This window comes from Phalangium opilio, unplaced genomic scaffold (genome assembly GCF_054372755.1).
Source record: "Phalangium opilio isolate 3A_F unplaced genomic scaffold, DU_Popi_V2 ptg000098l_1, whole genome shotgun sequence".
NCBI classification, from domain to species: Eukaryota; Metazoa; Arthropoda; class Arachnida; order Opiliones; family Phalangiidae; genus Phalangium; species Phalangium opilio.
The window spans coordinates 1,835,087-1,854,069 of NW_028324201.1; the positions used below are offsets into that span (position 1 = coordinate 1,835,087).

General features: G+C 43.1%; 22 non-coding genes across 22 annotated transcripts; all 22 read right to left on the reverse strand.

Annotated features, from left to right (window-relative positions):
* Positions 1-207: 207 nt before the first annotated feature.
* TRNAL-CAA (transfer RNA leucine (anticodon CAA)) lies at positions 208-329 on the reverse strand. Its single transcript has 2 exons — positions 292-329; positions 208-253 (listed from the first exon to the last, which is right to left on the reverse strand). It is a non-coding gene; the product is annotated as a tRNA-Leu (tRNA).
* Positions 330-585: 256 nt separating this feature from the next.
* TRNAL-CAA (transfer RNA leucine (anticodon CAA)) lies at positions 586-707 on the reverse strand. Its single transcript has 2 exons — positions 670-707; positions 586-631 (listed from the first exon to the last, which is right to left on the reverse strand). It is a non-coding gene; the product is annotated as a tRNA-Leu (tRNA).
* An 822-nt stretch (positions 708-1,529) lies between these two features.
* TRNAL-CAA (transfer RNA leucine (anticodon CAA)) lies at positions 1,530-1,651 on the reverse strand. The gene is made up of 2 exons: positions 1,614-1,651; positions 1,530-1,575 (listed from the first exon to the last, which is right to left on the reverse strand). It is a non-coding gene; the product is annotated as a tRNA-Leu (tRNA).
* A 256-nt stretch (positions 1,652-1,907) lies between these two features.
* TRNAL-CAA (transfer RNA leucine (anticodon CAA)) lies at positions 1,908-2,029 on the reverse strand. Its single transcript has 2 exons — positions 1,992-2,029; positions 1,908-1,953 (listed from the first exon to the last, which is right to left on the reverse strand). It is a non-coding gene; the product is annotated as a tRNA-Leu (tRNA).
* Positions 2,030-3,605: 1,576 nt separating this feature from the next.
* On the reverse strand, positions 3,606-3,727 carry TRNAL-CAA (transfer RNA leucine (anticodon CAA)). Its single transcript has 2 exons — positions 3,690-3,727; positions 3,606-3,651 (listed from the first exon to the last, which is right to left on the reverse strand). It is a non-coding gene; the product is annotated as a tRNA-Leu (tRNA).
* Positions 3,728-3,983: 256 nt separating this feature from the next.
* Positions 3,984-4,105, reverse strand: TRNAL-CAA (transfer RNA leucine (anticodon CAA)). Its single transcript has 2 exons — positions 4,068-4,105; positions 3,984-4,029 (listed from the first exon to the last, which is right to left on the reverse strand). It is a non-coding gene; the product is annotated as a tRNA-Leu (tRNA).
* Positions 4,106-5,305: 1,200 nt separating this feature from the next.
* TRNAL-CAA (transfer RNA leucine (anticodon CAA)) lies at positions 5,306-5,427 on the reverse strand. Its single transcript has 2 exons — positions 5,390-5,427; positions 5,306-5,351 (listed from the first exon to the last, which is right to left on the reverse strand). It is a non-coding gene; the product is annotated as a tRNA-Leu (tRNA).
* Positions 5,428-6,060: 633 nt separating this feature from the next.
* On the reverse strand, positions 6,061-6,182 carry TRNAL-CAA (transfer RNA leucine (anticodon CAA)). Its single transcript has 2 exons — positions 6,145-6,182; positions 6,061-6,106 (listed from the first exon to the last, which is right to left on the reverse strand). It is a non-coding gene; the product is annotated as a tRNA-Leu (tRNA).
* An 822-nt stretch (positions 6,183-7,004) lies between these two features.
* On the reverse strand, positions 7,005-7,126 carry TRNAL-CAA (transfer RNA leucine (anticodon CAA)). Its single transcript has 2 exons — positions 7,089-7,126; positions 7,005-7,050 (listed from the first exon to the last, which is right to left on the reverse strand). It is a non-coding gene; the product is annotated as a tRNA-Leu (tRNA).
* Positions 7,127-7,382: 256 nt separating this feature from the next.
* TRNAL-CAA (transfer RNA leucine (anticodon CAA)) lies at positions 7,383-7,504 on the reverse strand. Its single transcript has 2 exons — positions 7,467-7,504; positions 7,383-7,428 (listed from the first exon to the last, which is right to left on the reverse strand). It is a non-coding gene; the product is annotated as a tRNA-Leu (tRNA).
* Positions 7,505-8,704: 1,200 nt separating this feature from the next.
* Positions 8,705-8,826, reverse strand: TRNAL-CAA (transfer RNA leucine (anticodon CAA)). Its single transcript has 2 exons — positions 8,789-8,826; positions 8,705-8,750 (listed from the first exon to the last, which is right to left on the reverse strand). It is a non-coding gene; the product is annotated as a tRNA-Leu (tRNA).
* A 633-nt stretch (positions 8,827-9,459) lies between these two features.
* Positions 9,460-9,581, reverse strand: TRNAL-CAA (transfer RNA leucine (anticodon CAA)). The gene is made up of 2 exons: positions 9,544-9,581; positions 9,460-9,505 (listed from the first exon to the last, which is right to left on the reverse strand). It is a non-coding gene; the product is annotated as a tRNA-Leu (tRNA).
* A 1,011-nt stretch (positions 9,582-10,592) lies between these two features.
* TRNAL-CAA (transfer RNA leucine (anticodon CAA)) lies at positions 10,593-10,714 on the reverse strand. Its single transcript has 2 exons — positions 10,677-10,714; positions 10,593-10,638 (listed from the first exon to the last, which is right to left on the reverse strand). It is a non-coding gene; the product is annotated as a tRNA-Leu (tRNA).
* An 822-nt stretch (positions 10,715-11,536) lies between these two features.
* TRNAL-CAA (transfer RNA leucine (anticodon CAA)) lies at positions 11,537-11,658 on the reverse strand. The gene is made up of 2 exons: positions 11,621-11,658; positions 11,537-11,582 (listed from the first exon to the last, which is right to left on the reverse strand). It is a non-coding gene; the product is annotated as a tRNA-Leu (tRNA).
* A 256-nt stretch (positions 11,659-11,914) lies between these two features.
* TRNAL-CAA (transfer RNA leucine (anticodon CAA)) lies at positions 11,915-12,036 on the reverse strand. The gene is made up of 2 exons: positions 11,999-12,036; positions 11,915-11,960 (listed from the first exon to the last, which is right to left on the reverse strand). It is a non-coding gene; the product is annotated as a tRNA-Leu (tRNA).
* A 1,221-nt stretch (positions 12,037-13,257) lies between these two features.
* On the reverse strand, positions 13,258-13,379 carry TRNAL-CAA (transfer RNA leucine (anticodon CAA)). Its single transcript has 2 exons — positions 13,342-13,379; positions 13,258-13,303 (listed from the first exon to the last, which is right to left on the reverse strand). It is a non-coding gene; the product is annotated as a tRNA-Leu (tRNA).
* An 822-nt stretch (positions 13,380-14,201) lies between these two features.
* TRNAL-CAA (transfer RNA leucine (anticodon CAA)) lies at positions 14,202-14,323 on the reverse strand. Its single transcript has 2 exons — positions 14,286-14,323; positions 14,202-14,247 (listed from the first exon to the last, which is right to left on the reverse strand). It is a non-coding gene; the product is annotated as a tRNA-Leu (tRNA).
* An 822-nt stretch (positions 14,324-15,145) lies between these two features.
* Positions 15,146-15,267, reverse strand: TRNAL-CAA (transfer RNA leucine (anticodon CAA)). Its single transcript has 2 exons — positions 15,230-15,267; positions 15,146-15,191 (listed from the first exon to the last, which is right to left on the reverse strand). It is a non-coding gene; the product is annotated as a tRNA-Leu (tRNA).
* Positions 15,268-15,523: 256 nt separating this feature from the next.
* Positions 15,524-15,645, reverse strand: TRNAL-CAA (transfer RNA leucine (anticodon CAA)). Its single transcript has 2 exons — positions 15,608-15,645; positions 15,524-15,569 (listed from the first exon to the last, which is right to left on the reverse strand). It is a non-coding gene; the product is annotated as a tRNA-Leu (tRNA).
* Positions 15,646-16,467: 822 nt separating this feature from the next.
* TRNAL-CAA (transfer RNA leucine (anticodon CAA)) lies at positions 16,468-16,589 on the reverse strand. The gene is made up of 2 exons: positions 16,552-16,589; positions 16,468-16,513 (listed from the first exon to the last, which is right to left on the reverse strand). It is a non-coding gene; the product is annotated as a tRNA-Leu (tRNA).
* A 256-nt stretch (positions 16,590-16,845) lies between these two features.
* On the reverse strand, positions 16,846-16,967 carry TRNAL-CAA (transfer RNA leucine (anticodon CAA)). Its single transcript has 2 exons — positions 16,930-16,967; positions 16,846-16,891 (listed from the first exon to the last, which is right to left on the reverse strand). It is a non-coding gene; the product is annotated as a tRNA-Leu (tRNA).
* Positions 16,968-18,545: 1,578 nt separating this feature from the next.
* TRNAL-CAA (transfer RNA leucine (anticodon CAA)) lies at positions 18,546-18,667 on the reverse strand. Its single transcript has 2 exons — positions 18,630-18,667; positions 18,546-18,591 (listed from the first exon to the last, which is right to left on the reverse strand). It is a non-coding gene; the product is annotated as a tRNA-Leu (tRNA).
* Positions 18,668-18,983: the final 316 nt, after the last annotated feature.

Here is an 18,983-nt window from a genome sequence, read left to right on the forward strand (position 1 = left end):
AATTTATTAAAATATATCGTGTCAGAAGTGGGATTCGAACCCACGCCCTCATACGAGGACCAGAATACACGGATTCACGTTGTGAACGAAAGAACTAAGCCCCTTAAGTCTGGCGCCTTAGACCGCTCGACCATCCTGACGTGGTCTATTGTAATTTGGACGTTTTATAAATTACATCTCTTGCAGTTAATTTATTAAAATGTATCGTGTCAGAAGTGGGATTCGAACCCACGCCCTCATACGAGGACCAGAAAACACAGATTCGCGTTGTGAACGAAAGAAAGTAAGCCCCTTGAGTCTGGCGCCTTAGACCGCTCGGCCATCCTGACGTGGTCTCTTGTATTTTGGACGTTTTATAAATTACATTTCTTCCAGTTAATTTATTAAAACATATCGTGTCAGAAGTGGGATTCGAACCCACGCCCTCATACGAGGACCAGAAAACACAGATTCACGTTGTGAACGAAGGAAAGTAACCCCCTTGATTCTGGCGCCTTAGACCACTCGGCCATCCTCACGTGGTCTATTGTAATTTGGACGTTTTATAAATTACATCTCTTCCAGTTAATTTATTAAAATATATCGTGTCAGAAGTGGGATTCGAACCCACGCCCTCATACGAGGACCAGAAAACACAGATTCACGTTGTGAACGAAGGAAACTAAGCCCCTTGAGTCTGGCGCCTTAGACCGCTCGGCTATCCTGACGTGGTCTATTGTAATTTGGACGTTTTATAAATTATATCTCTTGTAGTTAATTTATTAAAATATATCGTGTCAGAAGTGGGATTCGAACCCACGCCCTCATACGAGGACCAGACAACATAGATTCACGTTGTGAACGAAGGAAACTAACCCCCTTAAGTCTGGCGCTTTAGACCGCTGGGCCCTCCTAACGTGGTCTATTTTAATTTTGACGTTTGATAAATTACATCTCTTCTAGTTAATTTATTAAAACATATCGTGTCAGAAGTGGGATTCGAACCCACGCCCTTATACGAGGACCAGAAAACACAGATTCACGTTGTGAACGAAGAAAACTTGGCCCCTTGATTCTGGCGCCTTAGACCGCTCGGCCATCCTGACGTGGTCTGTTTTAATTTGGACGATTTATAAATTACATCTCTTCTAGTTAATTTCATAAAACATATCGTGTCAGAAGTGGGATTTGAACCCTTGCCCTCAAACGAGGACCAGAATACACGGATTCACGTTGTGAACGAAAGAACTAAGCCCCTTAAGTCTGGCGCCTTAGACCGCTCGGCAATACTGACGTGGTCTATTGTAATTTGGACGTTTTATAAATTACATCTCTTGCAGTTAATTTATTAAATTATATCGTGTCAGAAGTGGGCTTCGAACCCACGCCCTCATACGAGGACCAGAAAACACAGATTCACGTTGTGAACGAAGCAAACTAACCCCCTTGAGTCTGGCGCCTTAGACCGCTCGACCATCCTGACGTGGTCTATTGTAATTTGGACGTTTTATAAATTACATCTCTTGCAGTTAATTTATTAAAATGTATCGTGTCAGAAGTGGGATTCGAACCCACGCCCTCATACGAGGACCAGAAAACACAGATTCGCGTTGTGAACGAAAGAAAGTAAGCCCCTTGAGTCTGGCGCCTTAGACCGCTCGGCCATCCTGACGTGGTCTCTTGTATTTTGGACGTTTTATAAATTACATTTCTTCCAGTTAATTTATTAAAACATATCGTGTCAGAAGTGGGATTCGAACCCACGCCCTCATACGAGGACCAGAAAACACAGATTCACGTTGTGAACGAAGGAAAGTAACCCCCTTGATTCTGGCGCCTTAGACCACTCGGCCATCCTGACGTGGTCTATTGTAATTTGGACGTTTTATAAATTACATCTCTTCCAGTTAATTTATTAAAATATATCGTGTCAGAAGTGGGATTCGAACCCACGCCCTCATACGAGGACCAGAAAACACAGATTCACGTTGTGAACGAAGGGAACTAAGCCCCTTGAGTCTGGCGCCTTAGACCGCTCGGCTATCCTGACGTGGTCTATTGTAATTTGGACGTTTTATAAATTATATCTCTTGTAGTTAATTTATTAAAATATATCGTGTCAGAAGTGGGATTCGAACCCACGCCCTCATACGAGGACCAGACAACATAGATTCACGTTGTGAACGAAGGAAACTAACCCCCTTAAGTCTGGCGCTTTAGACCGCTGGGCCCTCCTAACGTGGTCTATTTTAATTTTGACGTTTGATAAATTACATCTCTTCTAGTTAATTTATTAAAACATATCGTGTCAGAAGTGGGATTCGAACCCACGCCCTTATACGAGGACCAGAAAACACAGATTCACGTTGTGAACGAAGAAAACTTGGCCCCTTGATTCTGGCGCCTTAGACCGCTCGGCCATCCTGACGTGGTCTGTTTTAATTTGGACGATTTATAAATTACATCTCTTCTAGTTAATTTCATAAAACATATCGTGTCAGAAGTGGGATTTGAACCCTTGCCCTCAAACGAGGACCAGAATACACGGATTCACGTTGTGAACGAAAGAACTAAGCCCCTTAAGTCTGGCGCCTTAGACCGCTCGGCAATACTGACGTGGTCTATTGTAATTTGGACGTTTTATAAATTACATCTCTTGCAGTTAATTTATTAAATTATATCGTGTCAGAAGTGGGCTTCGAACCCACGCCCTCATACGAGGACCAGAAAACACAGATTCACGTTGTGAACGAAGCAAACTAACCCCCTTGAGTCTGGCGCCTTAGACCGCTCGGCCATCCTGACGTAGTGTATTGTAATTTGGACGTTTTATAAATTACATCTCTTCCAGTTAATTTATTAAAATATATCGTGTCAGAAGTGGGATTCGAACCCACGCCCTCATACGAGGACCAGAAAACACACATTCCCGTTTTGAACGAAGGAAAGTAAGCCCCTTGAGTCTGGCACCTTAGACCGCTCGGCCATCCAGACGTGGTCTTTTGTAATTTGGACGTTTTATAAATTACATCTCTTCCAGTTAATTTCATAAAACATATCGTGTCAGAAGTGGGATTCGAACCCACGCCCTTATACGAGGACCAGAAAACACACATTCCCGTTTTGAACGAAGGAAAGTAAGCCCCTTGAGTCTGGCACCTTAGACCGCTCGGCCATCCTGACGTGGTCTTTTGTAATTTGGACGATTTATAAATTACATCTCTTCTAGTTAATTTCATAAAACATATCGTGTCAGAAGTGAGATTTGAACCCTTGCCCTCAAACGAGGACCAGAATACACGGATTCACGTTGTGAACGAAAGAACTAAGCCCCTTAAATCTGGCGCCTTAGACCGCTCGGCCATCCTGACGTGGTCTATTGTAATTTGGACGTTTTATAAATTACATCTCTTGCAGTTAATTTATTAAAATATATCGTGTCAGAAGTGGGATTCGAACCCACGCCCTCATACGAGGACCAGAATACACGGATTCACGTTGTGAACGAAAGAACTAAGCCCCTTAAGTCTGGCGCCTTAGACCGCTCGACCATCCTGACGTGGTCTATTGTAATTTGGACGTTTTATAAATTACATCTCTTGCAGTTAATTTATTAAAATGTATCGTGTCAGAAGTGGGATTCGAACCCACGCCCTCATACGAGGACCAGAAAACACAGATTCGCGTTGTGAACGAAAGAAAGTAAGCCCCTTGAGTCTGGCGCCTTAGACCGCTCGGCCATCCTGACGTGGTCTCTTGTATTTTGGACGTTTTATAAATTACATTTCTTCCAGTTAATTTATTAAAACATATCGTGTCAGAAGTGGGATTCGAACCCACGCCCTCATACGAGGACCAGAAAACACAGATTCACGTTGTGAACGAAGGAAAGTAACCCCCTTGATTCTGGCGCCTTAGACCACTCGGCCATCCTCACGTGGTCTATTGTAATTTGGACGTTTTATAAATTACATCTCTTCCAGTTAATTTATTAAAATATATCGTGTCAGAAGTGGGATTCGAACCCACGCCCTCATACGAGGACCAGAAAACACAGATTCACGTTGTGAACGAAGGAAACTAAGCCCCTTGAGTCTGGCGCCTTAGACCGCTCGGCTATCCTGACGTGGTCTATTGTAATTTGGACGTTTTATAAATTATATCTCTTGTAGTTAATTTATTAAAATATATCGTGTCAGAAGTGGGATTCGAACCCACGCCCTCATACGAGGACCAGACAACATAGATTCACGTTGTGAACGAAGGAAACTAACCCCCTTAAGTCTGGCGCTTTAGACCGCTGGGCCCTCCTAACGTGGTCTATTTTAATTTTGACGTTTGATAAATTACATCTCTTCTAGTTAATTTATTAAAACATATCGTGTCAGAAGTGGGATTCGAACCCACGCCCTTATACGAGGACCAGAAAACACAGATTCACGTTGTGAACGAAGAAAACTTGGCCCCTTGATTCTGGCGCCTTAGACCGCTCGGCCATCCTGACGTGGTCTGTTTTAATTTGGACGATTTATAAATTACATCTCTTCTAGTTAATTTCATAAAACATATCGTGTCAGAAGTGGGATTTGAACCCTTGCCCTCAAACGAGGACCAGAATACACGGATTCACGTTGTGAACGAAAGAACTAAGCCCCTTAAGTCTGGCGCCTTAGACCGCTCGGCAATACTGACGTGGTCTATTGTAATTTGGACGTTTTATAAATTACATCTCTTGCAGTTAATTTATTAAATTATATCGTGTCAGAAGTGGGCTTCGAACCCACGCCCTCATACGAGGACCAGAAAACACAGATTCACGTTGTGAACGAAGCAAACTAACCCCCTTGAGTCTGGCGCCTTAGACCGCTCGGCCATCCTGACGTAGTGTATTGTAATTTGGACGTTTTATAAATTACATCTCTTCCAGTTAATTTATTAAAATATATCGTGTCAGAAGTGGGATTCGAACCCACGCCCTCATACGAGGACCAGAAAACACACATTCCCGTTTTGAACGAAGGAAAGTAAGCCCCTTGAGTCTGGCACCTTAGACCGCTCGGCCATCCAGACGTGGTCTTTTGTAATTTGGACGTTTTATAAATTACATCTCTTCCAGTTAATTTCATAAAACATATCGTGTCAGAAGTGGGATTCGAACCCACGCCCTTATACGAGGACCAGAAAACACAGATTCACGTTGTGAACGAAGGAAAGTAAGCCCCTTGAGTTTGGCGCCTTAGACCGCTCGGCCATCCTGACGTGGTCTATTGTAATTTGGACGTTTTATAAATTACATCTCTTGCAGTTAATTTATTAAAATGTATCGTGTCAGAAGTGGGATTCGAACCCACGCCCTCATACGAGGACCAGAAAACACACATTCCCGTTTTGAACGAAGGAAAGTAAGCCCCTTGAGTCTGGCACCTTAGACCGCTCGGCCATCCTGACGTGGTCTTTTGTAATTTGGACGATTTATAAATTACATCTCTTCTAGTTAATTTCATAAAACATATCGTGTCAGAAGTGAGATTTGAACCCTTGCCCTCAAACGAGGACCAGAATACACGGATTCACGTTGTGAACGAAAGAACTAAGCCCCTTAAGTCTGGCGCCTTAGACCGCTCGGCCATCCTGACGTGGTCCATTGTAATTTGCACGTTTTATAAATTACATCTCTTGCAGTTAATTTATTAAAATATATCGTGTCAGAAGTGGGATTCGAACCCACGCCCTCATACGAGGACCAGAAAACACAGATTCACGTTGTGAACGAAGGAAAGTAAGCCCCTTGAGTCTGGCGCCTTAGACCGCACGGCCATCCTGACGTGGTCTCTTGTATTTTAGACGTTTTATAAATTACATTTCTTCCAGTTAATTTATTAAAATATATCGTGTCAGAAGTGGGATTCGAACCCACGCCCTCATACGAGGACCTGAAAACACAGATTCACGTTGTGAACGAAGGAAACTAACCCCCTTGAGTCTGGCGCCTTAGACCGCTCGGCCATCCTGACGTGGTCTCTTGTAATTTGGACGTTTTATTAATTACATCTCTTCCAGTTAATTTATTAAAATATATCGTGTCAGAAGTGGGATTCGAACCCACGCCCTCATACGAGGACCAGAAAACACAGATTCACGTTGTGAACGAAGGAAACTAAGCCCCTTGAGTCTGGCGCCTTAGACCGCTCGGCTATCCTGACGTGGTCTATTGTAATTTGGACGTTTTATAAATTACATCTCTTGTAGTTAATTTATTAAAATATATCGTGTCAGAAGTGGGATTCGAACCCACGCCCTCATACGAGGACCAGACAACATAGATTCACGTTGTGAACGAAGGAAACTAACCCCCTTAAGTCTGGCGCTTTAGACCGCTGGGCCCTCCTAACGTGGTCTATTTTAATTTTGACGTTTGATAAATTACATCTCTTCTAGTTAATTTATTAAAACATATCGTGTCAGAAGTGGGATTCGAACCCACGCCCTTATACGAGGACCAGAAAACACAGATTCACGTTGTGAACGAAGAAAACTAGGCCCCTTGATTCTGGCGCCTTAGACCGCTCGGCCATCCTGACGTGGTCTTTTTTAATTTGGACGATTTATAAATTACATCTCTTCTAGTTAATTTCATAAAACATATCGTGTCAGAAGTGAGATTTGAACCCTTGCCCTCAAACGAGGACCAGAATACACGGATTCACGTTGTGAACGAAAGAACTAAGCCCCTTAAGTCTGGCGCCTTAGACCGCTCGGCCATCCTGACGTGGTCTATTGTAATTTGCACGTTTTATAAATTACATCTCTTGCAGTTGATTTATTAAAATATATCGTGTCAGAAGTGGGATTCGAACCCACGCCCTTATACGAGGACCAGAAAACACAGATTCACGTTGTGAACGAAGGAAAGTAAGCCCCTTGAGTTTGGCGCCTTAGACCGCTCGACCATCCTGACGTGGTCTATTGTAATTTGGACGTTTTATAAATTACATCTCTTGCAGTTAATTTATTAAAATGTATCGTGTCAGAAGTGGGATTCGAACCCACGCCCTCATACGAGGACCAGAAAACACAGATTCGCGTTGTGAACGAAAGAAAGTAAGCCCCTTGAGTCTGGCGCCTTAGACCGCTCGGCCATCCTGACGTGGTCTCTTGTATTTTGGACGTTTTATAAATTACATTTCTTCCAGTTAATTTATTAAAACATATCGTGTCAGAAGTGGGATTCGAACCCACGCCCTCATACGAGGACCAGAAAACACAGATTCACGTTGTGAACGAAGGAAAGTAACCCCCTTGATTCTGGCGCCTTAGACCACTCGGCCATCCTGACGTGGTCTATTGTAATTTGGACGTTTTATAAATTACATCTCTTCCAGTTAATTTATTAAAATATATCGTGTCAGAAGTGGGATTCGAACCCACGCCCTCATACGAGGACCAGAAAACACAGATTCACGTTGTGAACGAAGGAAACTAAGCCCCTTGAGTCTGGCGCCTTAGACCGCTCGGCTATCCTGACGTGGTCTATTGTAATTTGGACGTTTTATAAATTACATCTCTTGTAGTTAATTTATTAAAATATATCGTGTCAGAAGTGGGATTCGAACCCACGCCCTCATACGAGGACCAGACAACATAGATTCACGTTGTGAACGAAGGAAACTAACCCCCTTAAGTCTGGCGCTTTAGACCGCTGGGCCCTCCTAACGTGGTCTATTTTAATTTTGACGTTTGATAAATTACATCTCTTCTAGTTAATTTATTAAAACATATCGTGTCAGAAGTGGGATTCGAACCCACGCCCTTATACGAGGACCAGAAAACACAGATTCACGTTGTGAACGAAGAAAACTTGGCCCCTTGATTCTGGCGCCTTAGACCGCTCGGCCATCCTGACGTGGTCTGTTTTAATTTGGACGATTTATAAATTACATCTCTTCTAGTTAATTTCATAAAACATATCGTGTCAGAAGTGGGATTTGAACCCTTGCCCTCAAACGAGGACCAGAATACACGGATTCACGTTGTGAACGAAAGAACTAAGCCCCTTAAGTCTGGCGCCTTAGACCGCTCGGCAATACTGACGTGGTCTATTGTAATTTGGACGTTTTATAAATTACATCTCTTGCAGTTAATTTATTAAATTATATCGTGTCAGAAGTGGGCTTCGAACCCACGCCCTCATACGAGGACCAGAAAACACAGATTCACGTTGTGAACGAAGCAAACTAACCCCCTTGAGTCTGGCGCCTTAGACCGCTCGGCCATCCTGACGTAGTGTATTGTAATTTGGACGTTTTATAAATTACATCTCTTCCAGTTAATTTATTAAAATATATCGTGTCAGAAGTGGGATTCGAACCCACGCCCTCATACGAGGACCAGAAAACACACATTCCCGTTTTGAACGAAGGAAAGTAAGCCCCTTGAGTCTGGCACCTTAGACCGCTCGGCCATCCAGACGTGGTCTTTTGTAATTTGGACGTTTTATAAATTACATCTCTTCCAGTTAATTTCATAAAACATATCGTGTCAGAAGTGGGATTCGAACCCACGCCCTTATACGAGGACCAGAAAACACAGATTCACGTTGTGAACGAAGGAAAGTAAGCCCCTTGAGTTTGGCGCCTTAGACCGCTCGGCCATCCTGACGTGGTCTATTGTAATTTGGACGTTTTATAAATTACATCTCTTGCAGTTAATTTATTAAAATGTATCGTGTCAGAAGTGGGATTCGAACCCACGCCCTCATACGAGGACCAGAAAACACACATTCCCGTTTTGAACGAAGGAAAGTAAGCCCCTTGAGTCTGGCACCTTAGACCGCTCGGCCATCCTGACGTGGTCTTTTGTAATTTGGACGATTTATAAATTACATCTCTTCTAGTTAATTTCATAAAACATATCGTGTCAGAAGTGAGATTTGAACCCTTGCCCTCAAACGAGGACCAGAATACACGGATTCACGTTGTGAACGAAAGAACTAAGCCCCTTAAGTCTGGCGCCTTAGACCGCTCGGCCATCCTGACGTGGTCCATTGTAATTTGCACGTTTTATAAATTACATCTCTTGCAGTTAATTTATTAAAATATATCGTGTCAGAAGTGGGATTCGAACCCACGCCCTCATACGAGGACCAGAAAACACAGATTCACGTTGTGAACGAAGGAAAGTAAGCCCCTTGAGTCTGGCGCCTTAGACCGCACGGCCATCCTGACGTGGTCTCTTGTATTTTAGACGTTTTATAAATTACATTTCTTCCAGTTAATTTATTAAAATATATCGTGTCAGAAGTGGGATTCGAACCCACGCCCTCATACGAGGACCTGAAAACACAGATTCACGTTGTGAACGAAGGAAACTAACCCCCTTGAGTCTGGCGCCTTAGACCGCTCGGCCATCGTGACGTGGTCTCTTGTAATTTGGACGTTTTATTAATTACATCTCTTCCAGTTAATTTATTAAAATATATCGTGTCAGAAGTGGGATTCGAACCCACGCCCTCATACGAGGACCAGAAAACACAGATTCACGTTGTGAACGAAGGAAACTAAGCCCCTTGAGTCTGGCGCCTTAGACCGCTCGGCTATCCTGACGTGGTCTATTGTAATTTGGACGTTTTATAAATTACATCTCTTGTAGTTAATTTATTAAAATATATCGTGTCAGAAGTGGGATTCGAACCCACGCCCTCATACGAGGACCAGACAACATAGATTCACGTTGTGAACGAAGGAAACTAACCCCCTTAAGTCTGGCGCTTTAGACCGCTGGGCCCTCCTAACGTGGTCTATTTTAATTTTGACGTTTGATAAATTACATCTCTTCTAGTTAATTTATTAAAACATATCGTGTCAGAAGTGGGATTCGAACCCACGCCCTTATACGAGGACCAGAAAACACAGATTCACGTTGTGAACGAAGAAAACTAGGCCCCTTGATTCTGGCGCCTTAGACCGCTCGGCCATCCTGACGTGGTCTTTTTTAATTTGGACGATTTATAAATTACATCTCTTCTAGTTAATTTCATAAAACATATCGTGTCAGAAGTGAGATTTGAACCCTTGCCCTCAAACGAGGACCAGAATACACGGATTCACGTTGTGAACGAAAGAACTAAGCCCCTTAAGTCTGGCGCCTTAGACCGCTCGGCCATCCTGACGTGGTCCATTGTAATTTGCACGTTTTATAAATTACATCTCTTGCAGTTAATTTATTAAAATATATCGTGTCAGAAGTGGGATTCGAACCCACGCCCTCATACGAGGACCAGAAAACACAGATTCACGTTGTGAACGAAGGAAAGTAAGCCCCTTGAGTCTGGCGCCTTAGACCGCACGGCCATCCTGACGTGGTCTCTTGTATTTTAGACGTTTTATAAATTACATTTCTTCCAGTTAATTTATTAAAATATATCGTGTCAGAAGTGGGATTCGAACCCACGCCCTCATACGAGGACCTGAAAACACAGATTCACGTTGTGAACGAAGGAAACTAACCCCCTTGAGTCTGGCGCCTTAGACCGCTCGGCCATCGTGACGTGGTCTCTTGTAATTTGGACGTTTTATTAATTACATCTCTTCCAGTTAATTTATTAAAATATATCGTGTCAGAAGTGGGATTCGAACCCACGCCCTCATACGAGGACCAGAAAACACAGATTCACGTTGTGAACGAAGGAAACTAAGCCCCTTGAGTCTGGCGCCTTAGACCGCTCGGCTATCCTGACGTGGTCTATTGTAATTTGGACGTTTTATAAATTACATCTCTTGTAGTTAATTTATTAAAATATATCGTGTCAGAAGTGGGATTCGAACCCACGCCCTCATACGAGGACCAGACAACATAGATTCACGTTGTGAACGAAGGAAACTAACCCCCTTAAGTCTGGCGCTTTAGACCGCTGGGCCCTCCTAACGTGGTCTATTTTAATTTTGACGTTTGATAAATTACATCTCTTCTAGTTAATTTATTAAAACATATCGTGTCAGAAGTGGGATTCGAACCCACGCCCTTATACGAGGACCAGAAAACACAGATTCACGTTGTGAACGAAGAAAACTAGGCCCCTTGATTCTGGCGCCTTAGACCGCTCGGCCATCCTGACGTGGTCTTTTTTAATTTGGACGATTTATAAATTACATCTCTTCTAGTTAATTTCATAAAACATATCGTGTCAGAAGTGAGATTTGAACCCTTGCCCTCAAACGAGGACCAGAATACACGGATTCACGTTGTGAACGAAAGAACTAAGCCCCTTAAGTCTGGCGCCTTAGACCGCTCGGCCATCCTGACGTGGTCTATTGTAATTTGCACGTTTTATAAATTACATCTCTTGCAGTTGATTTATTAAAATATATCGTGTCAGAAGTGGGATTCGAACCCACGCCCTTATACAAGGACCAGAAAACACAGATTCACGTTGTGAACGAAGGAAAGTAAGCCCCTTGAGTTTGGCGCCTTAGACCGCTCGACCATCCTGACGTGGTCTATTGTAATTTGGACGTTTTATAAATTACATCTCTTGCAGTTAATTTATTAAAATGTATCGTGTCAGAAGTGGGATTCGAACCCACGCCCTCATACGAGGACCAGAAAACACAGATTCGCGTTGTGAACGAAAGAAAGTAAGCCCCTTGAGTCTGGCGCCTTAGACCGCTCGGCCATCCTGACGTGGTCTCTTGTATTTTGGACGTTTTATAAATTACATTTCTTCCAGTTAATTTATTAAAACATATCGTGTCAGAAGTGGGATTCGAACCCACGCCCTCATAGGAGGACCAGAAAACACAGATTCACGTTGTGAACGAAGGAAAGTAACCCCCTTGATTCTGGCGCCTTAGACCACTCGGCCATCCTGACGTGGTCTATTGTAATTTGGACGTTTTATAAATTACATCTCTTCCAGTTAATTTATTAAAATATATCGTGTCAGAAGTGGGATTCGAACCCACGCCCTCATACGAGGACCAGAAAACACAGATTCACGTTGTGAACGAAGGAAACTAAGCCCCTTGAGTCTGGCGCCTTAGACCGCTCGGCTATCCTGACGTGGTCTATTGTAATTTGGACGTGGTCTATTGTAATTTGGACGTTTTATAAATTACATCTCTTGTAGTTAATTTATTAAAATATATCGTGTCAGAAGTGGGATTCGAACCCACGCCCTCATACGAGGACCAGACAACATAGATTCACGTTGTGAACGAAGGAAACTAACCCCCTTAAGTCTGGCGCTTTAGACCGCTGGGCCCTCCTAACGTGGTCTATTTTAATTTTGACGTTTGATAAATTACATCTCTTCTAGTTAATTTATTAAAACATATCGTGTCAGAAGTGGGATTCGAACCCACGCCCTTATACGAGGACCAGAAAACACAGATTCACGTTGTGAACGAAGAAAACTAGGCCCCTTGATTCTGGCGCCTTAGACCGCTCGGCCATCCTGACGTGGTCTGTTTTAATTTGGACGATTTATAAATTACATCTCTTCTAGTTAATTTCATAAAACATATCGTGTCAGAAGTGGGATTTGAACCCTTGCCCTCAAACGAGGACCAGAATACACGGATTCACGTTGTGAACGAAAGAACTAAGCCCCTTAAGTCTGGCGCCTTAGACCGCTCGGCAATACTGACGTGGTCTATTGTAATTTGGACGTTTTATAAATTACATCTCTTGCAGTTAATTTATTAAATTATATCGTGTCAGAAGTGGGCTTCGAACCCACGCCCTCATACGAGGACCAGAAAACACAGATTCACGTTGTGAACGAAGCAAACTAACCCCCTTGAGTCTGGCGCCTTAGACCGCTCGGCCATCCTGACGTAGTGTATTGTAAGTTGGACGTTTTATAAATTACATCTCTTCCAGTTAATTTATTAAAATATATCGTGTCAGAAGTGGGATTCGAACCCACGCCCTCATACGAGGACCAGAAAACACACATTCCCGTTTTGAACGAAGGAAAGTAAGCCCCTTGAGTCTGGCACCTTAGACCGCTCGGCCATCCAGACGTGGTCTTTTGTAATTTGGACGTTTTATAAATTACATCTCTTCCAGTTAATTTCATAAAACATATCGTGTCAGAAGTGGGATTCGAACCCACGCCCTTATACGAGGACCAGAAAACACAGATTCACGTTGTGAACGAAGGAAAGTAAGCCCCTTGAGTTTGGCGCCTTAGACCGCTCGGCCATCCTGACGTGGTCTATTGTAATTTGGACGTTTTATAAATTACATCTCTTGCAGTTAATTTATTAAAATGTATCGTGTCAGAAGTGGGATTCGAACCCACGCCCTCATACGAGGACCAGAAAACACACATTCCCGTTTTGAACGAAGGAAAGTAAGCCCCTTGAGTCTGGCACCTTAGACCGCTCGGCCATCCTGACGTGGTCTTTTGTAATTTGGACGATTTATAAATTACATCTCTTCTAGTTAATTTCATAAAACATATCGTGTCAGAAGTGAGATTTGAACCCTTGCCCTCAAACGAGGACCAGAATACACGGATTCACGTTGTGAACGAAAGAACTAAGCCCCTTAAGTCTGGCGCCTTAGACCGCTCGGCCATCCTGACGTGGTCTATTGTAATTTGCACGTTTTATAAATTACATCTCTTGCAGTTAATTTATTAAAATATATCGTGTCAGAAGTGGGATTCGAACCCACGCCCTCATACGAGGACCAGAAAACACAGATTCACGTTGTGAACGAAGGAAAGTAAGCCCCTTGAGTCTGGCGCCTTAGACCGCGCGGCCATCCTGACGTGGTCTCTTGTATTTTAGACGTTTTATAAATTACATTTCTTCCAGTTAATTTATTAAAATATATCGTGTCAGAAGTGGGATTCGAACCCACGCCGTCATACGAGGACCTGAAAACACAGATTCACGTTGTGAACGAAGGAAACTAACCCCCTTAAGTCTGGCGCCTTAGACCGCGCGGCCATCCTGACGTGGTCTCTTGTATTTTAGACGTTTTATAAATTACATTTCTTCCAGTTAATTTATTAAAATATATCGTGTCAGAAGTGGGATTCGAACCCACGCCGTCATACGAGGACCTGAAAACACAGATTCACGTTGTGAACGAAGGAAACTAACCCCCTTGAGTCTGGCGCCTTAGACCGCTCGGCCATCCTGACGTGGTCTCTTGTAATTTGGACGTTTTATTAATTACATCTCTTCCAGTTAATTTATTAAAATATATCGTGTCAGAAGTGGGATTCGAACCCACGCCCTCATACGAGGACCAGAAAACACAGATTCACGTTGTGAACGAAGGAAACTAAGCCCCTTGAGTCTGGCGCCTTAGACCGCTCGGCTATCCTGACGTGGTCTATTGTAATTTGGACGTTTTATAAATTACATCTCTTGTAGTTAATTTATTAAAATATATCGTGTCAGAAGTGGGATTCGAACCCACGCCCTCATACGAGGACCAGACAACATAGATTCACGTTGTGAACGAAGGAAACTAACCCCCTTAAGTCTGGCGCTTTAGACCGCTGGGCCCTCCTAACGTGGTCTATTTTAATTTTGACGTTTGATAAATTACATCTCTTCTAGTTAATTTATTAAAACATATCGTGTCAGAAGTGGGATTCGAACCCACGCCCTTATACGAGGACCAGAAAACACAGATTCACGTTGTGAACGAAGAAAACTAGGCCCCTTGATTCTGGCGCCTTAGACCGCTCGGCCATCCTGACGTGGTCTTTTTTAATTTGGACGATTTATAAATTACATCTCTTCTAGTTAATTTCATAAAACATATCGTGTCAGAAGTGAGATTTGAACCCTTGCCCTCAAACGAGGACCAGAATACACGGATTCACGTTGTGAACGAAAGAACTAAGCCCCTTAAGTCTGGCGCCTTAGACCGCTCGGCCATCCTGACGTGGTCTATTGTAATTTGCACGTTTTATAAATTACATCTCTTGCAGTTGATTTATTAAAATATATCGTGTCAGAAGTGGGATTCGAACCCACGCCCTTATACGAGGACCAGAAAACACAGATTCACGTTGTGAACAAAGGAAAGTAAGCCCCTTGAGTTTGGCGCCTTAGACCGCTCGACCATCCTGACGTGGTCTATTGTAATTTGGACGTTTTATAAATTACATCTCTTGCAGTTAATTTATTAAAATGTATCGTGTCAGAAGTGGGATTCGAACCCACGCCCTCATACGAGGACCAGAAAACACAGATTCGCGTTGTGAACGAAAGAAAGTAAGCCCCTTGAGTCTGGCGCCTTAGACCGCTCGGCCATCCTGACGTGGTCTCTTGTATTTTGGACGTTTTATAAATTACATTTCTTCCAGTTAATTTATTAAAACATATCGTGTCAGAAGTGGGATTCGAACCCACGCCCTCATACGAGGACCAGAAAACACAGATTCACGTTGTGAACGAAGGAAAGTAACCCCCTTGATTCTGGCGCCTTAGACCACTCGGCCATCCTGACGTGGTCTATTGTAATTTGGACGTTTTATAAATTACATCTCTTCCAGTTAATTTATTAAAATATATCGTGTCAGAAGTGGGATTCGAACCCACGCCCTCATACGAGGACCAGAAAACACAGATTCACGTTGTGAACGAAGGAAACTAAGCCCCTTGAGTCTGGCGCCTTAGACCGCTCGGCTATCCTGACGTGGTCTATTGTAATTTGGACGTTTTATAAATTACATCTCTTGTAGTTAATTTATTAAAATATATCGTGTCAGAAGTGGGATTCGAACCCACGCCCTCATACGAGGACCAGACAACATAGATTCACGTTGTGAACGAAGGAAACTAACCCCCTTAAGTCTGGCGCTTTAGACCGCTGGGCCCTCCTAACGTGGTCTATTTTAATTTTGACGTTTGATAAATTACATCTCTTCTAGTTAATTTATTAAAACATATCGTGTCAGAAGTGGGATTCGAACCCACGCCCTTATACGAGGACCAGAAAACACAGATTCACGTTGTGAACGAAGAAAACTAGGCCCCTTGATTCTGGCGCCTTAGACCGCTCGGCCATCCTGACGTGGTCTTTTTTAATTTGGACGATTTATAAATTACATCTCTTCTAGTTAATTTCATAAAACATATCGTGTCAGAAGTGAGATTTGAACCCTTGCCCTCAAACGAGGACCAGAATACACGGATTCACGTTGTGAACGAAAGAACTAAGCCCCTTAAGTCTGGCGCCTTAGACCGCTCGGCCATCCTGACGTGGTCTATTGTAATTTGCACGTTTTATAAATTACATCTCTTGCAGTTGATTTATTAAAATATATCGTGTCAGAAGTGGGATTCGAACCCACGCCCTTATACGAGGACCAGAAAACACAGATTCACGTTGTGAACGAAGGAAAGTAAGCCCCTTGAGTTTGGCGCCTTAGACCGCTCGACCATCCTGACGTGGTCTATTGTAATTTGGACGTTTTATAAATTACATCTCTTGCAGTTAATTTATTAAAATGTATCGTGTCAGAAGTGGGATTCGAACCCACGCCCTCATACGAGGACCAGAAAACACAGATTCGCGTTTTGAACGAAAGAAAGTAAGCCCCTTGAGTCTGGCGCCTTAGACCGCTCGGCCATCCTGACGTGGTCTCTTGTATTTTGGACGTTTTATAAATTACATTTCTTCCAGTTAATTTATTAAAACATATCGTGTCAGAAGTGGGATTCGAACCCACGCCCTCATACGAGGACCAGAAAACACAGATTCACGTTGTGAACGAAGGAAAGTAACCCCCTTGATTCTGGCGCCTTAGACCACTCGGCCATCCTGACGTGGTCTATTGTAATTTGGACGTTTTATAAATTACATCTCTTCCAGTTAATTTATTAAAATATATCGTGTCAGAAGTGGGATTCGAACCCACGCCCTCATACGAGGACCAGAAAACACAGATTGACGTTGTGAACGAAGGAAACTAAGCCCCTTGAGTCTGGCGCCTTAGACCGCTCGGCTATCCTGACGTGGTCTATTGTAATTTGGACGTTTTATAAATTACATCTCTTGTAGTTAATTTATTAAAATATATCGTGTCAGAAGTGGGATTCGAACCCACGCCCTCATACGAGGACCAGACAACATAGATTCACGTTGTGAACGAAGGAAACTAACCCCCTTAAGTCTGGCGCTTTAGACCGCTGGGCCCTCCTAACGTGGTCTATTTTAATTTTGACGTTTGATAAATTACATCTCTTCTAGTTAATTTATTAAAACATATCGTGTCAGAAGTGGGATTCGAACCCACGCCCTTATACGAGGACCAGAAAACACAGATTCACGTTGTGAACGAAGAAAACTAGGCCCCTTGATTCTGGCGCCTTAGACCGCTCGGCCATCCTGACGTGGTCTGTTTTAATTTGGACGATTTATAAATTACATCTCTTCTAGTTAATTTCATAAAACATATCGTGTCAGAAGTGGGATTTGAACCCTTGCCCTCAAACGAGGACCAGAATACACGGATTCACGTTGTGAACGAAAGAACTAAGCCCCTTAAGTCTGGCGCCTTAGACCGCTCGGCAATACTGACGTGGTCTATTGTAATTTGGACGTTTTATAAATTACATCTCTTGCAGTTAATTTATTAAATTATATCGTGTCAGAAGTGGGCTTCGAACCCACGCCCTCATACGAGGACCAGAAAACACAGATTCACGTTGTGAACGAAGCAAACTAACCCCCTTGAGTCTGGCGCCTTAGACCGCTCGGCCATCCTGACGTAGTGTATTGTAATTTGGACGTTTTATAAATTACATCTCTTCCAGTTAATTTATTAAAATATATCGTGTCAGAAGTGGGATTCGAACCCACGCCCTCATACGAGGACCAGAAAACACACATTCCCGTTTTGAACGAAGGAAAGTAAGCCCCTTGAGTCTGGCACCTTAGACCGCTCGGCCATCCAGACGTGGTCTTTTGTAATTTGGACGTTTTATAAATTACATCTCTTCCAGTTAATTTCATAAAACATATCGTGTCAGAAGTGGGATTCGAACCCACGCCCTTATACGAGGACCAGAAAACACAGATTCACGTTGTGAACGAAGGAAAGTAAGCCCCTTGAGTTTGGCGCCTTAGACCGCTCGGCCATCCTGACGTGGTCTATTGTAATTTGGACGTTTTATAAATTACATCTCTTGCAGTTAATTTATTAAAATGTATCGTGTCAGAAGTGGGATTCGAACCCACGCCCTCATACGAGGACCAGAAAACACACATTCCCGTTTTGAACGAAGGAAAGTAAGCCCCTTGAGTCTGGCACCTTAGACCGCTCGGCCATCCAGACGTGGTCTTTTCTAATTTGGACGTTTTATAAATTACATCTCTTCCAGTTAATTTCATAAAACATATCGTGTCAGAAGTGGGATTCGAACCCACGCCCTTATTCGAGGACCAGAAAACACAGATTCACGTTGTGAACGAAGGAAAGTAAGCCCCTTGAGTTTGGCGCCTTAGACCGCTCGGCCATCCTGACGTGGTCTATTGTAATTTGGACGTTTTATAAATTACATCTCTTGCAGTTAATTTATTAAAATGTATCGTGTCAGAAGTGGGATTCGAACCCACGCCCTCATACGAGGACCAGAAAACACACATTCCCGTTTTGAACGAAGGAAAGTAAGCCCCTTGAGTCTGGCACCTTAGACCGCTCGGCCATCCTGACGTGGTCTTTTGTAATTTGGACGATTTATAAATTACATCTCTTCTAGTTAATTTCATAAAACATATCGTGTCAGAAGTGAGATTTGAACCCTTGCCCTCAAACGAGGACCAGAATACACGGATTCACGTTGTGAACGAAAGAACTAAGCCCCTTAAGTCTGGCGCCTTAGACCGCTCGGCCATCCTGACGTGGTCTATTGTAATTTGCACGTTTTATAAATTACATCTCTTGCAGTTAATTTATTAAAATATATCGTGTCAGAAGTGGGATTCGAACCCACTCCCTCATACGAGGACCAGAAAACACAGATTCACGT